The following is a 15,036-nucleotide window of genomic DNA, read 5'->3' as shown; positions in this document are numbered from 1 at the left end:
GAGAGGTTCAGAGACCCGCCTTAATGAAGCTCGCAGATGTTTCAGGAATCCTAATCCCGTGTGACCAGATAGCTGAGTGATGCTGTTTTATAGCACACAAGCTGGCTGCACGTTCTGTCCTGTCGCTGTCACCGCTGCAGTCCCACTTCACCTTCACAGTGCTTATGGTGAGTGCCATGTAGGACAGGCTGCCTCCACAGAACTATGGCGGCCATTATCACTCAAAATGGCTGCACCATTCGCTCAGGTCCGCACTACCACTAGTCTCCTCCTTCCATTCCACTCCAGTGTAAAGCAGGCACGATGTACTTGGCGTAACCCAAAATTTAAAAATCTCACAATAGGATTGCAGTACAAAAACAAGAACCTTAAATGTTATAAAATTGAGGGCCAATGGTCTTGTCTGTTCCCAGGAAACTCCCCACTGGCCTCCTTCATCTCTCTGAGTGCTGTATACACTTTCTTGTGCATTTATGTTTTATTCTATTCCCATTACACCATTTCATATAATAATAATTACAGCAAATTTTATGAATAGCTGACTATAAAAATGACTACTAGAGATGGGAAATCCTAAATCAGTGGATTATATTTCAGTGACAAAATAGCACCTTTCACTCGTGGCTTGATCTACTAAAATATGAATCTACCTAAGAATCCAATCACGTACCACCTCAGGCATGTATTTCTAAGCATAAGTCTTATCCCTCCACTTACAATTTCTTATGTTAAAACCCATAGTGAAATAATATGGGGTGTGTAAATAAATATACAAAGGAAGGAAAACAAAAATATAGAGAAATATAATTCTTATTGTTTTTTCTAGTCATTTGATTTAATGCTACCTTATTAAACATGAAAAATGCAGTATTTTAATGTAAAGTGACATTTCTTCAATTCTCCCATTAGCCATTTGTTTATATGGATGAATAAACTTGTATCCAAGTGTGTTTCTTTACTACCATTCTTAAACATGATCTTTTCTTATATTGCTCCACTAATTTATTTATTTAATAAACACTAACTTTTCAATATGTTCATAGCATTGGTGAACATACTGAGAAGTAATGACATGGGCTCCATGTACTTTTATCACAAAATAAAATTCAATATTTTATTTCTTTTTTAAAAATTGCGAGACAGTTTTTACCTTCTGAAAATAAAACAGCACAAATCACCTTCTCTTTGAAAATCAAAAGTAATTAGAATCCATAATGCGGCATCCAATTGACTGTCCAGTTTTTCACTTACATAGTACTTGTTAAATTTTTCCTCTCTGTTACTTTACAACAGGTAAGTAATAACTTGAGACATTCATTCTTGAGTAATGAGGAGAGTAAATTGGATTACCTTTCTTAGCTGATAGTAAGGAATACATTTGGTATCCTCTCTTTTTCTTTCTATGTAGAAAAGCATCAGTTAAAAGAATCAGAAAGAGGAGTCCTGGATGCACAGGAGAATCTTCCCGACTGAGAGACATAGACATAGCCCTAGAACAGATATCTCCAGAGGGTCCCTATTCACCAAGATGATGTGGAAAAGACTCAATTCGGAGTTCTGTGCACAAAGACTCCATGGAACAAATGGTATCCTATAAACAGAAGATTGTGAAGCCCAAGGGAGAGGCCAAAGTTTTTATTTTCCTCAGGTATGACTTGCTACATCAAGTAAGTTGAAGAGCATTCTTTGACCTATGTACACCTGTTTTCATAGTATCTCTATCTCCTGGCATTTACCTGCTATGTTATGAACAATTAAAACTTTTAATAGCTTCTAATGGCATTTCCCTGGAAAGATTTTAAAGAATATTGGAGTAGTTTCTATTTATGTATATGTTATGTATAATCATATGTATATAAATGAGAGCAAGAGAGAGACACAGAGATGGAGAAATTACAAGTAGAAAACTGCACACTACAGGAACACAATATGTTAAGGTTATTTCTTTAAATATCTTTTAGGGTGTGTGTTTATATATGTGTTTGATAGAGATGAAAGCAAGGAAAGAAGAGACACAGAGAGAAAATTAAGATAGATGAGAGAGAGGAAGAGAGACAGACAGAGAGGGAGAGAGAGAGAATGTGAATCTGGAGTTATTAACTAGATGAAGGAGAATTAAAAGAATTAATCTTCAGAGACTACAACACACCCCAAAAGAACTCCCTTTAATACTTTGGCAATTTCTTTATTTTTACCATTATTTAAATAATATTTACCTTGTGCCTTATTCAGTGTGGTCACCTTCTCCTCCTGTCTGTCTGCATCTTCAGATACCATATCACCAGAATTCCGCAATAAACTCTTCAGTACCTGCAGCCTCCAGCCCAGCAGTGTTCTGTACACAACTGACTTTCCTGACAGCAGCCATATCATGCACGGCCGATGCAGCTGCAATTTAGCGTCAGCTAGAGTACACCAATTGTTTTCCGCAGCACACGCTCCTCGTATTTCCTGCTCTGAAAATAAGTGTCTCTGAGCTTCCATTACCCAGGAGCAAGGTTCCCAAGAAATTGAGGCAATTGTTACCGTAAATATACGTTAAATAAGTAAGCAAAACACATTAGAGTTAAGTGATGCCTAGTGTTTACTTCTGACACTATTTCTAGGAGAAATCATTGAAAAATGTTGTTGCTGTTGAAAGACTGGTTTGGTAAACAGTAACTGAAAAAGTGAGACGAGTCCTCTGTGACCATATAGGATGCTGCTCCACTGAACAGGAGGTTCAAGTTTGGTGGAAAAGTGAGGCATATTTCTACTGTTTGCGTGCATTCCTTTTCTTGTTGTGGTTGCCTAATGGAGACTAGTGCAGGTACTGACCTGTTATCTGATTTCATAAAATGTTCAGTGAAAGGAGGATGAGGCAACAATCCAAGGGAAGAGCAGGTGTCCTAACAAATATTTTGAAACAGGTTATTATGACGCAAACCACAATGTATAAAATATTCTTTAAAGTGTGTTTACCTTAAAGAGCACATTATATAAAGAAGACATTAGTAATTCTCACTGATGTTGGTGTTCTAAAAACTTATTTAAACATGAGATATTATCCCTTGTTTCTAAATGCTAAAATTGGTCTGTAAACAGTTATAAAAGAACATGACAGGCTAAATGAATGGCTTTGCTATGAAATATGTCTTCCTTAAACAACCCCAGGATTCTTATACTTTGGACCTTCCTTCTCACTGTTCCCTTCCTCTGGAATGCTAGTGTGAAAGATGTTTGTAATTTAATTCTTTCATCTAGATTTTTGCCTAGAAACCACAATTTGAGTGAGGTTTTTTCTATTCACCTTATTTAATACTCATACACAATACCCGTTTAATATCTTGTAGGAGTTCCATTGATCCCTCTTATCTTATTCAATTTTCTTTCTTTAATTGAGCTATATTACTCTCATTTTTTTTTCTTTTTGAGACAGGGTTTCACTATGCAGCTCAGGCTGCCCTTGAGCTCACTTTGTAGCCAAGGTTGGTCTTGAACTCTCAATGATCCTCCTGCCTCAGCCTCCCAAGTGCTAGGATTACAGGCGTGTGCCACCACGCCCAGCTAGGCTATATCACTAACACTTTAGATGCTCAATTTATTTATTGTGTTTATTATACATTGGCTCTCTTCCTTCTCAAAAATGTGAGATCTTACAAAGCAGGAATTTTTATCTTTATGATTCATTCATACATCCTAAGCACCTAAACAGTACCTGTATGATAGTTAGGAACTCAAATCTTTACTGCCTGAAGAACATGTAGAATAATATCTCTTAATGTGTAACTTAAAACACAATGTAGAACAGTTCTAAAGGTTATTAAAGGTAGATATGCATCAAGCATGTTAGCCTAAATCAGTATATAAGTAAACTTGATGGACCTGATCGTGTTAAACTACTTTGTGATATCAACTTTTAGATCACAAGGGCAAAAATATTAAAATAGAAAATGAGTATGGCTAATTTTTTAGAAGCATGGGCTGAGGTTTGGCCATACTTCATGTGCTGGAAATCTGGTGTGCAGTGTGACAGGATTAACTGGTAGGGGCTTGCAGGGAGGTACTTAGGTCATCAGACCCTGTGGGTTTGCAAAGAATAAGCCTCAAGCCCCTTTGGCTTCTGGCATTACAATGAGACCTCTTCCTCTCACATGTGAGGCCTACATCATGATGCCATAAGCCACAAGCTCTTCACTAGAGCTGAACTAATGTCAGTACTATGCCCTTGACATTCACAACTGTGAGCTAAGTAAACCTCTTTTTTTTTATAATGCCCTAGCCTCAGGTATTTCATTAAGGTAACATTAAGTGGACTGGTACACAATCTCATCTAGTATCTGTATTTCACTACACTTTTGCTTTATATTAGTTTCAATTTCTATTTCTATGTGTTTATACCTACTACCTTTTTTTATAGTTATTTTTGTCTGCTACTAAATATAAGAAGAATTTCATTTTTTTCTTATTTTTTTTCCTCTCTTGACTTAGAACAGATAATATTTCTATTCTTATAGACCCTAACTATATATATTGAACATATTTGTATAAATAACTCTAAAATTATTTTCTATAACTGTGTGTGTTAACAAGATTTGATCTAAGGCCTACTGTATTTATTAAAAGGTCAATACTTAACATTGGCTTTTTAGTAAGAATTTCACCATATCATGAGTTGTAATAATGTTTTGTTTTCCAGAAGGGCTGGCTCATCAGCTTGTTCCCTTAGTGCAGGCACATCATGTCTGAAAGTCTTGTCACCATCACACTTGCTAGACATGTTGCCTGGGTAAAGTATACCTGGATCACATTTCATCTCCTTTAGATCTCAGTAGACCCTGCTGCTATTGTCTTTGAGTATTTATGTGGATTTCTGAATACAACAGGCATTTTCCACTTCATAAATGTCTCGCTTTCCTCGCTTATATGGCTGAAGAAGACTTTACCCCTTGTAACTTAAGAAGTGTACCACAATATAAATGGTTGCTTCTTTTAACTCACTCTTTTATGTAAAGGAGTTTTCTTTTATTTTTTTTTTTCTATTAGTTGTATGCTCAATAGTGTGTGTAGAGTGCTTAGTCACACAACTGTTAATTCATCCAATTCACCTATTTTCCTTCTGAGAAGATTTGTGGTGTGTTTTTCAATTTTTTATCTTCAATTACTTTGCCTACCTGCTGGGACAGTTCACTGAGAAACTGCTCATTCCTTTTAAACATCCATCCTTCTGGAAAATTGTACATGAAGAATCCTTGGTTTTTCTTTTACTGTTCTCTTCTCTGTTCTGAGACAGTTACACTAGGCATGGGTTATCTATTTAGAGCTTTGTGCAAATTTTTTCCTGTTTGCCTATCCCTTTAGTTTATTTCATATCTGGGAAAAACATTTTAAACTCACAGAGTTTGATGTAAAAATAGATCCTTAAATTCATGTGTTACAGGTCTTTCTGACTTATGAAAGTTTCACTGATGGTTTTTAAAACTTACTGATAGAAAATGATATGCATCTAATCGATTTTTAAAAAATAAGATTTAATATGACTTTTCCTGGGATCATGATATGTGTATCATACTTATTTGAGATGGTGGGCCAGAGTAGCAAACCACTGGGAGACACCACAGCTCCTCATGGACCATATGATCGTGAGGATAAACAAATGATGCTCTGCTGTGTTGCTAAGCTATCGTGTTTGATAGGTTTAGTGGGTTAAGTTATTTTCCACTTACGATACTTTCAATGTATATGGATTTTATCCATCATAAGTCCAGGAGCATCTAGGTGGTTTAGGTAGGTATTCAGATTCTGACCAACAGTTTGGGTCAGTGGTGGCAAACCTATGACACCATGTGCTGCAGCAGGCACACAGAGCCCTCTGTCCACATGAAAGCCAAGTGCATGAGCTGTTTTGTAAGCATGAGAGCCAAGTGCATAAGTTGTTTTTTCTATTCTAAAACTTCAGTATTCAGGTTTAATTGCAGTGTTGGCGCTTTGTGATACATAAATGAGTTCGGGGTTGTAGTTTCAGCCCTTAGTCTCTAAAAGATTCACTTTCACTGGCTTTATGCAGTTTTCAGATTCTAACCAATAGCTTAGGTAGTCATTAATATTCTGTGTTACTTTTGATAGTGTTATGGTTGATACATTGTGTCAACTTGGGGAGTCTAGAGGCTTGGCTAAGTGACTCAGCAGGAAGCCAGGGTGCTTACTTTGTATACATCCTGAGCCTGTGGAAGAGGAGGGCATGGAGATTATGTGAGAACTACATGCCCCGTAGATGGGGGTAGCCTGTTTACAATGTAAGACAGGGAAAGAGGCTGCTTGGCACGATTCTGCCCTTTTGCTCTGGCTGCATTGCTGTTCGGCTGCCATTCCCCCCTTTGCTCTTGTTGCTTTACTACCTTCTGCCTCGGAGCCAACCAAGTATGGACTGAAACCTCCACGAACTGTAAGCTAAATAAACCTTTCCTTCCTTCATTTTGGGCATTGGGTATTCTGTCTAAGCAAGGAGAGAAAAGTAACCAAGACAGATAGTAAGTTCTAATAGTGAAGAGAAAAGCAAGTAGCAAATAAATGATATTCTTGAACTAATTGACTATAGAGGTACCCTGACTTTAGAATTCTTAATGCCTTCTCACAACATTTTCCATTTTACCATGTTTTTTCACTATAAATCTCACAAAACATTACAGCTACATCAAAAATACATTTTTTAATTTGATCACAATTTAAGTCAACTAATAGATTTTTAAGCTAATTTTAGGAATATGTTACAAATAATCTAATATATGTACTTTGTCTCGTTAATCAGAAGCAGAGATTTTAGTCTTCAGATTCATGCTGTTATAAATTGGGATATTCCACCCAATTTTTAATGACGGAACAAAGGGCGATTTCAATAAATTTCAGAGGCTTGTCTTGTGTCCAATCATCAACATGCTGTTATTATGCTTAAAGCCTCATTTCACATGAGGGAAATCTTTTTCCTTTTTAAACTCCCCTGTCACTCCCCAAATCATCATTTTTGAGAATCTACCAATCAAAGAAAATTGTGATTCTTTGAGCCTCTCAGTAGTACTCTTTATAACCATGGAAACCAAGCCAAACTGTTACCAAGGTTACCTTCTTGAAACCACCATTTCAGTCTCATTATCAGTTTTTCCTAGGACTGATTTATAAATTCACTGAAATAATAACAAAAATAATATTTGTATATAATGTATAGATTGGTGTAATTTTAAAAATTCTGTCCCACATAAAAATATACATAGAGCTTCATATATAGCTCAGGCTGAAGACAGAAACACACTCATGCAACATTATTTTGAGCAACTTATTGTCTGACAGGAGAATTAATTAATTCTTTAATGCATATTTGGTAGTATTATGGTTAGTTTCCTGTTTGTGTGTGTGCTTTCCCTTCACATTATACTTCATTCTCCTGCACTGTATGCCACAATATGATAAATGGTGTTATCAGTTTTCATTTTTTGTAATCAATCTGTGGACAGAACAAAAAGGACTTGGTATTAAATGCACAATAGAAGGTAGATTATAGAAACCATGAAAATAGGAGAGCAATTGTATATCTTTATATATTTTAAAGTATGATAAAATGAAATATGATTTCATTAAATAACTAATCTAATATTGAGAGTTAAAACATATTGTTTAAAGTAATAAGTCAGGAATCTGAAGTATACTTTAGAATGACTTGGTTATTTTCAGATAGTTATAAAATATAAATACTTGAATATTTTAAATATCTCTTGCTACATAGCCACTGGGGGAAAATATAAATTATTTAAAAAGACAATGGAAACAGGTAGGAAATTCAGATATGAGACTCATTTTATAGCTTTTGTATGATTTGACATTTATATTCTGAGTACTAATCTGTGGAAATAAACTTCAAATGAATATTTTTGTTGTTATATAGCTGGGTGCGATGGCTTTCACAGAACGGAAATGTGTAAGAACTTTTTTCTCTCCTGGTTGAAGAAAAACATAAGCACATGTGGCAGATTCTCTGAGAAGCTGCTATTCCGCTATTCCGGCTTCTTTTCATACTGTCCTTTGTGTCCTTCTTCCCATTAGGGCTGCACATAATGAGACAGAAGGCCTGCGTATGGAGTCTGCACACTGAGAAGAGAGCCTCAGCGCCTGTGTGCGAAAGAGCTGGGGCCTTGTGTCATAAAAACTAGGCAACGCCTTCCAATGGAAGATCAAGGATGCTGTTGGCAAAGAGATTACTTATCAATTTGTTAGTGTGGGATCTGAGATAAACACTCTTCAGACAAATGTACTAGTCAGCCTCACAGAGAAACATACATAAATAACGGGGAACCAAAAGAGAGAGAAAGTCACCGAGATTGGCTTCTTTGCGAGGGCAAAACAGAGAAAGAGCTAGCATGACCTCACTCCACTCCCAGCCTCCCGTTTCCCAGGTCCTCAATGGCTGACCTCTGGCAGGAAGCCAGAGAAACTGAAGTTTCTCTTGTGGAGGAAAGAAGTCAGCTACTCTGGCCAGAAAGCAGGGTGGGGATGGGTAGGGATGGGAGGAAGATGGATGTTTAGAACATAAGGAAGAGAGTTTTATGACTTTGTGAGCACTGTAATATTTCATCTGCTAGGAAAATGGTGACTAATACACACATCTACCACGTTCATGATGTTAATGGCCTCCTCTTAGCTGTGGCAAAACTGTGTGCTGCAATGACATGCTGCTGTGTGCTGTGACCTGCAATGCCATGCCTCACATGTGGGCAAAAGCTCAGAATGGTGAAACTTGCCCTGACCCTGTATATTGTGTCTTCTAGTGAAAAATGCCACGTTATCCAGTAAGACGGAGCTACTGTGAATTTCAGTCTTCATACATCAAAGTGGCACCGTGACGGCAGTCAGAAGCTGGGGAACTAACCACATAAACTGCTGCAGGTCTCATTCCACCACCGGAGAGTTCCTGTGAGTTGCCTTTCTGCAATTGCCTTTTGTGCTTTAGGTGGCATAAAACTCTGGTTTGTGAGGCACGAAAACAGGTATGCTAAGTACAGATGAATGGCTTTGAAGACTTTAAAAAAAAGCTTGAAGGCAGCTGTGGAGGCCTTGGTTCATTTTAGAAAGGAAGTTCTTGAAGAAGGAAAGAGGAAGAACATTCACATGTACTTAATATCTTTTGCATCAGATGCTGCATTATAGGATTAGATATACAGATATTTAACTTACTTTAGTGAGTTACAGCAAATGGTCAAGGTGAGCGACCTCGTCTTTGTTTTTTATATCTGATGCAGTTTTCGGCAATGCTGGCTTCAATCATGTTTGCTGATTGCTCCTCAGTTGAAGGTGATTTGAGCCATAAAGTAATACAAGTTAGGAGAGGAAAGAAATGCAAGAAAGTAGTAGACTTTGTCAATGACTTTGACAAGGTGTCCTGCTAAATCCTTCCCCACAAGGAAGGCCCCAGAGAACAGACTGGCGCCCAAGGAGCCCGAGTATTTGACACTACAGTATGGAGTCTCTTCCCTCTCTTTAAACAGAGAAGTTCTGATTTTATCTGCTTTTTCTTTTTCTTTTTCTTTTTCTTTTTTTTTTTTTGGTCCTTTTGAGACAGGGTCTCACTATGCAGTTCAGGTTGACCTTGAGCTCACTTTGTAACCCAGGCTGGTCTCAAACTTGTAACAGTCCTCCTGCCTCAGCCTCCCAAGTGCTGGGATTACAGGCATATGCCACCACGCGCGGCCTTATAGTTTTTTTTTTTTTTTTTTTTTTTTTAACCCTAGTATACAAGGCCTAAAACATGTATGATCACTTTCTTCAAATTCACTTCAAGTTTCCTCTAATGTATCAATGGCAAAAAAGCTTTCAAATGACCTTAAGGTTAAGTAGAAATAGAGCAGTAATCATCTTGCCCCTCACATGAAATCTACTATTGCCTGTTTTGTGTCACAAAGGTTCATTAACTCATGTAAAGCCAGACAGTGCATTAAGCAAAGGTGATCGGATAAAAACAGCTCCTTCAGAAAGCGAAAGTGACGAACAGAACAATGTGACCTCCCAGGATAAAGTTCATTCTCACATTCCTTCTTTTTTTTGTTTGATTTTTTGTTTTTTCTTCTGGTACCGGGAATAGAACTCACAACCTTGCACTTGGCAGTCAGGCACTGTGCTGCTGAGCTAAATCCCCAGCTCCCTCACGTTTCTTCTTAAACCCCAGGGCTTGCGTATTTTTTTGAGGCTCTCTGGTTGATTGCTCTATTACATTTATCAAGAGAACAGTGTGGAGAAATTCATTGAATTAAGAAGCAACCATAATCTCTCCATGGTTTGTATGAATACTGCATTTTGAAGCTGCTGCTGCATTTAGAAGCAACCTGGAGTTTTAGCCAAGCAGGTAGAAGTGAGAAACCTGCCTGTCCCTCTACACAAAGTGACTTGTGACTGCCACCAGGACACTCGATGAAAGAGTGAGGGGACAATAATTCAAAGCAATTTTATCTTTTGCTTATAACTAGAGTATGATTATCAAAGTAGGAGGCTCTAGAGATCTCACCTAAGCCTGGATCTGTGTGCTAGAGATGAAGTGTCAAGTAGTTTAGTAGTTTTTTGTTTTGTTTTGTTTTGTTTTTTTGTCTTTTTTTTGAGACAGGGTCTCGCTATGCAGTTCAGGCTGCCCTTGAGCTGACTTTGCAGTCCAGGCTAGTCTCAAACTCGCAACGATCCTCCTGCCTCAGCCTCCTGAGTACTGGGATTACAGGCATGTGTCACCATGCTTGGCCAGTGTAGTAGTTTAAAGCAAATAAAAATCTATACTTGAGAGTCTTCAGTTTTAAAGATTACATATAGCTGAAAACTCCATCATATTTAATCTAATTTATCTTTTTGTTTTAATTCATTTAATTTATATATTAGCAGTCAGCAGAACTCATAGAAATATATCTTTTTAAAAATCAAGTAGAAATAAAACAATGGCAAAGGAAAAAATGTGAAAACTCTAGTTGATTTTGTTGCATGTATTTGCAGATGCAGGATGGGATAAAGGTTTATATAGCATCTGTGTTTCATATTTTCCTACATATTCTATTTTTTTGATGATCGGGAACAGTCTGTAAAATATTGCACTGGCTTTTCTAAGTTGTCCCTCACAGGCTAATTAAAGTAGAAAAAAAGCCCAACGATTTTGTGCAGGACTGTAAGGGAGCTCTTGGGTCTCTGTGCTTTATCTCATTACCCTTAAGCTTAGCAGCTCATTTGAACAGATGAACCTAGAGAGAAGGTGATTCCACAAACCATTTCTTGTAACTCATTTTAAGGTGTAATTGACCTCCTCCTCATGGCAAGAAGTCCTTAAATCTGTGTGAAATGCTTTTTTTTTGCAGGAATGCAAATGCCACATGAAAGAAAACATGAAGCAGTATTTCTTTCATATCTCTGTCTGTTGCTGTGCCAGACCCTTTGTCTCTCTCATTTGAATAGACGTTGCCTAAAACATGTCAATATTTGCCTGTTCAACTTCCTTTCTCTACATTGTATCCACCCCTATTCACTCTAAAACAAATACAATCTGGCTTTCACTCCTTAATTCACAGGTCTTTCACTTCTCAAAAACTACTGTTTCCAAGGTAACATTTGGCCTTCTCGTGCCTAAACTAAATATACTTTAAAAGCCCGGTTCACTTGACCTCTCTCGGCACTTGATTGTTGACAGCTTCTTTGTTTTGAAACACTTTGGGAATACTTGGCTTAATTGACATCATTGTTACCTCAAAGTTTTTTTTTTTTTTTTTATTATGGTCCTAACGGCTTTCTTGACTTTTAATTTTGGTGTTACTTATCCTGTGACCTTGGTCTTTAAAATTTTGTCATAATCTACAGTAATCCCTTGGTTCATAAACACTTTTGTTTGTGAATATTTGGGTTCATGAACAGAAGCATTTGGCAAATTTTTGCTTCCATGTGTGCACTCCTTGTCAGGTGACAAACACTACGGTGGTGGCCATCTTCCCCAGAATCGTGGAACAGATTAAGTTTGTAAACCGAGGCACCACTGTATTATGTCCTTGAAAAATCTTATCTTTGTATTGGATCTCCAAAATTCATAATATTCTGATTTTCTTCTGGTCTTCAGATTTGTGTAAATAATTATCATTAAGATGCATATATTACTATCCATACCAATAACACAGAAATTTACGCATCACTATCAACAAACACAAAAACAATTTCTTGATTAATTGTACTTTCAACAACATTGAATTTCTGTTATACGTTTTTCTGTGGAACAGTCACAATGCTGGACTTGGAATCCAATGAAATATACGTGTGATATTCCCTGGGTCCAGAGAGCCTCACTTCTCTTTTAGAGCCCTCTCAGAGATTACCATATAATCTTTCCCTTCCCCATCATTGATTGTACTGTGTTATAGTCTAACTGTGTATTTCCTTATGTACTTCTATTACACAGAACATTAAAATAACAAAAACTACCTCTATTCTGTTTATGCTTATTTTTTTTTTTTTGGTTTTGTTTCTGAGGTGTTTTGAGTCCTCACTATGCAGTTCAGACTTTCCTTAAAGTCACTATATAGCTGAGCAGAATCACAGCAGTCCTCCTGTCTCAGCCTCCTGAGTGCTAGGATTATAGGTGTGCACCACCATGCCTGGCTTGTTTATGTCTCATTCTAATTCAGTGTTCAGTTAATGAATGGATTTTCCCCAGATCACACATCTTCCCTATTTTAGTTTGATTTGCTATAAAAAATACCTTAAGCTTGGTAGTTTTCTTGGTTACTTTTCTCTCATTTCTGGGACAAAATATCTGATGCCCAAAATTAAGAAAAGTTTATTTAGCTTACAGTTTGCAGTGGTTTCTGTCCGTACTTGGCTGGCTCCAAGGCAGAGTGGAACGTGGCAGAGGGCGACTTTTCATGGCAGAAGATAGCAAAAGCAATCAGACCAAAGAAGGGGACACTGCAGCAGCAAGCAGCCTCTTTCCCTCCCTTACACTGTATGCAAACTACACACCACAGGGCGGGTATAGCACTCACACCCATAATCCCAATATTGGACTATGGATCAATCAAAAATCTAGAATCCCACCTCATGACTGCATGAGGATTTGGGGGGATACTCAGACACAAATCCTAACAGTAGTATATAAACTACAGAAATTTTCATCTCAAAGTTCTGGAGGCTTAGAAACCCAAGATCGAGCAAGGCCTTGGAAAATTTGATGGGTGGCGAGGACCTCTTCCTTCTTCATAGATGGTGCTTTCTCTCTGGAGCTGAGCATAGTGGAAAGGGCCAGGGGTCTCTCAGTCTTTTTTGTTAAGTGCAGTAATCACATTCGTGAGGGCTCAATCTTCCGCTCACAGTCCCACTTCGTACCATCACTTTCAAGGTTAGAGTTTCAACATATGAATTCTAACATGTGAATTCATAGCATAGCACCCACTTAGATACATTTGATAGGAAAGGAAAATTATTTTACCTCCTGAGTTTCATTTTTGTACTTCTTCAATTAATTGTCTAGTAGTTTAACACCATTTTATATGGTCATTCAAAGTACGGCTCTATAAGGGAAATATGGCTACCGGAGGAAGTACCGAATATGGGTGGCTTTGGTAAATGTATGGTTTGCATGATCAAAGACTTAAAAATATGGCCTCTGATCTCAAAAAAAATACCAACTTTGTAAAGCACCTGTAATAATTTGTGTGTACGTGTTGCCATTCTAAGATATGAAAGAAGTGACATAGAATTTATTGAATCTTTCAATCGAAAAATTTTTGCCATGTGCTTTTTTTTTTGGTGTTTTGAGACAGGGTCTCACTCTTCAGTTCAGGCTGGCCTTGAGCTCACTTTGTAGCCCAGGCTGGTCTCCAACTCGCAGCGATCCTCTTGCCTCAGCCTTCCGAGTGCTGGGATTTACAGGCATGCACCACCACGCCCGGTTTGCCATGTACTTTTACTGGATAAGTATTACAATGAGAAAGTTTGTTTATTGATACTAGCCATCTTGTCCTTCACATATTCACAGTGAAAATATTGATCATATTTCACGTCACTTTTACTTCTACTAGGCTAATGGTGTTCTGTGTAGTGTCTGATACAAACATTGGTGAAGGTTTCCAACTTGATCTTACAGAACCTCTGTAGCTCTTGTTAAATTTTGATAGGGCCCTTTTTTTTTTTTCAAGTGTCGGTGATGGTACTATTTGCTCTTAGTTTTCAAAATATTACTGAAGAAGAAAAATTTTCAAGAAAGATGCCACATAAATACCTGAAGCAAAAAAGGAATTGTTTTGATGCTAATACTACACAGAAATGCAAGCTTTCTAGATGGTGACCCCATGAGGGCATTTCTATTTGTATGTGAATAGACTCATTTCCAGATTTGGAGGGGAGCCCATATTCCATTGCCATTCAGCCCACAACATGCTTGATACTGTTAATTAGGGTGCAAATTGTGGTGGTATTACTGGTGACCTGGACATGTGTTCAATAGAAGCAGAAATGAACCCCTCAACTCATTCACATAGGCCAGAAAACATCTGCCAGATGGTTATAGCTTTCAGTAACTATTAAACTGGATAGCATTTGAACAAACGACTTAGATATATAGTGTTTGAAGCTTATGTGAAAATTCTAACATATCCATGGAGATTAGTCTTAATGAAAAACTACATTAATCTACCTCATGCATCGCGATTAGCCTAGAATGGATAATTCTCTCTTATTTTTGCCAAAGTAAAGCTAAAAATGCCTTTATCCAGTTCAATATAATGCTTACAAAACATCTGGGAGATTTGTGGATACAAAGGTATCTATTAGGACATCAAAATTAATTTCAATTCCTTGAGGTAGCTTATATTAATTAACAAATTCATGATCCTGTCCTATTAATTAGCATGCTAAAGGAATAACTATCAGATGAATTTAATTCTAACAATGCATTTATCTCCTATCATAATAAAAAGAGCATTAACAATCTCAGTCTAATTTATTTTATACATTTTATAACAGTCTTGATGTTCTATTTTGAAGAGCAATATAAGTAATAGC

The 15,036-nt window shown here is 37.3% G+C and overlaps 1 protein-coding gene across 2 annotated transcripts in view; it reads right to left on the bottom strand.

The window, feature by feature from the left end:
• Plscr5 (phospholipid scramblase family, member 5) overlaps window positions 1–15,036 on the bottom strand; it is a 47,844-nt gene that overhangs the window by 16,817 nt on the left and 15,991 nt on the right. Inside the window, exon 2 of one of the 2 annotated variants that reach the window (XM_013502715.1) lies at window positions 2,217–2,456. The exons of the other annotated variant lie outside the window; for it this stretch is intronic. The gene's annotated coding sequence lies outside the window, so the exon portion shown is untranslated. The remainder of the gene's footprint in view (window positions 1–2,216; window positions 2,457–15,036) is intronic. 2 annotated transcript variants of the gene reach the window in all.

Source organism: Chinchilla lanigera, unplaced genomic scaffold, assembly GCF_000276665.1.
Source record: "Chinchilla lanigera isolate Chin_1 unplaced genomic scaffold, ChiLan1.0 scaffold00073, whole genome shotgun sequence".
Lineage (NCBI taxonomy): Eukaryota > Metazoa > Chordata > Mammalia > Rodentia > Chinchillidae > Chinchilla > Chinchilla lanigera.
Note: the sequence above shows the minus strand (reverse complement) of the source record. Positions and strands in the feature narration are given on the sequence as shown.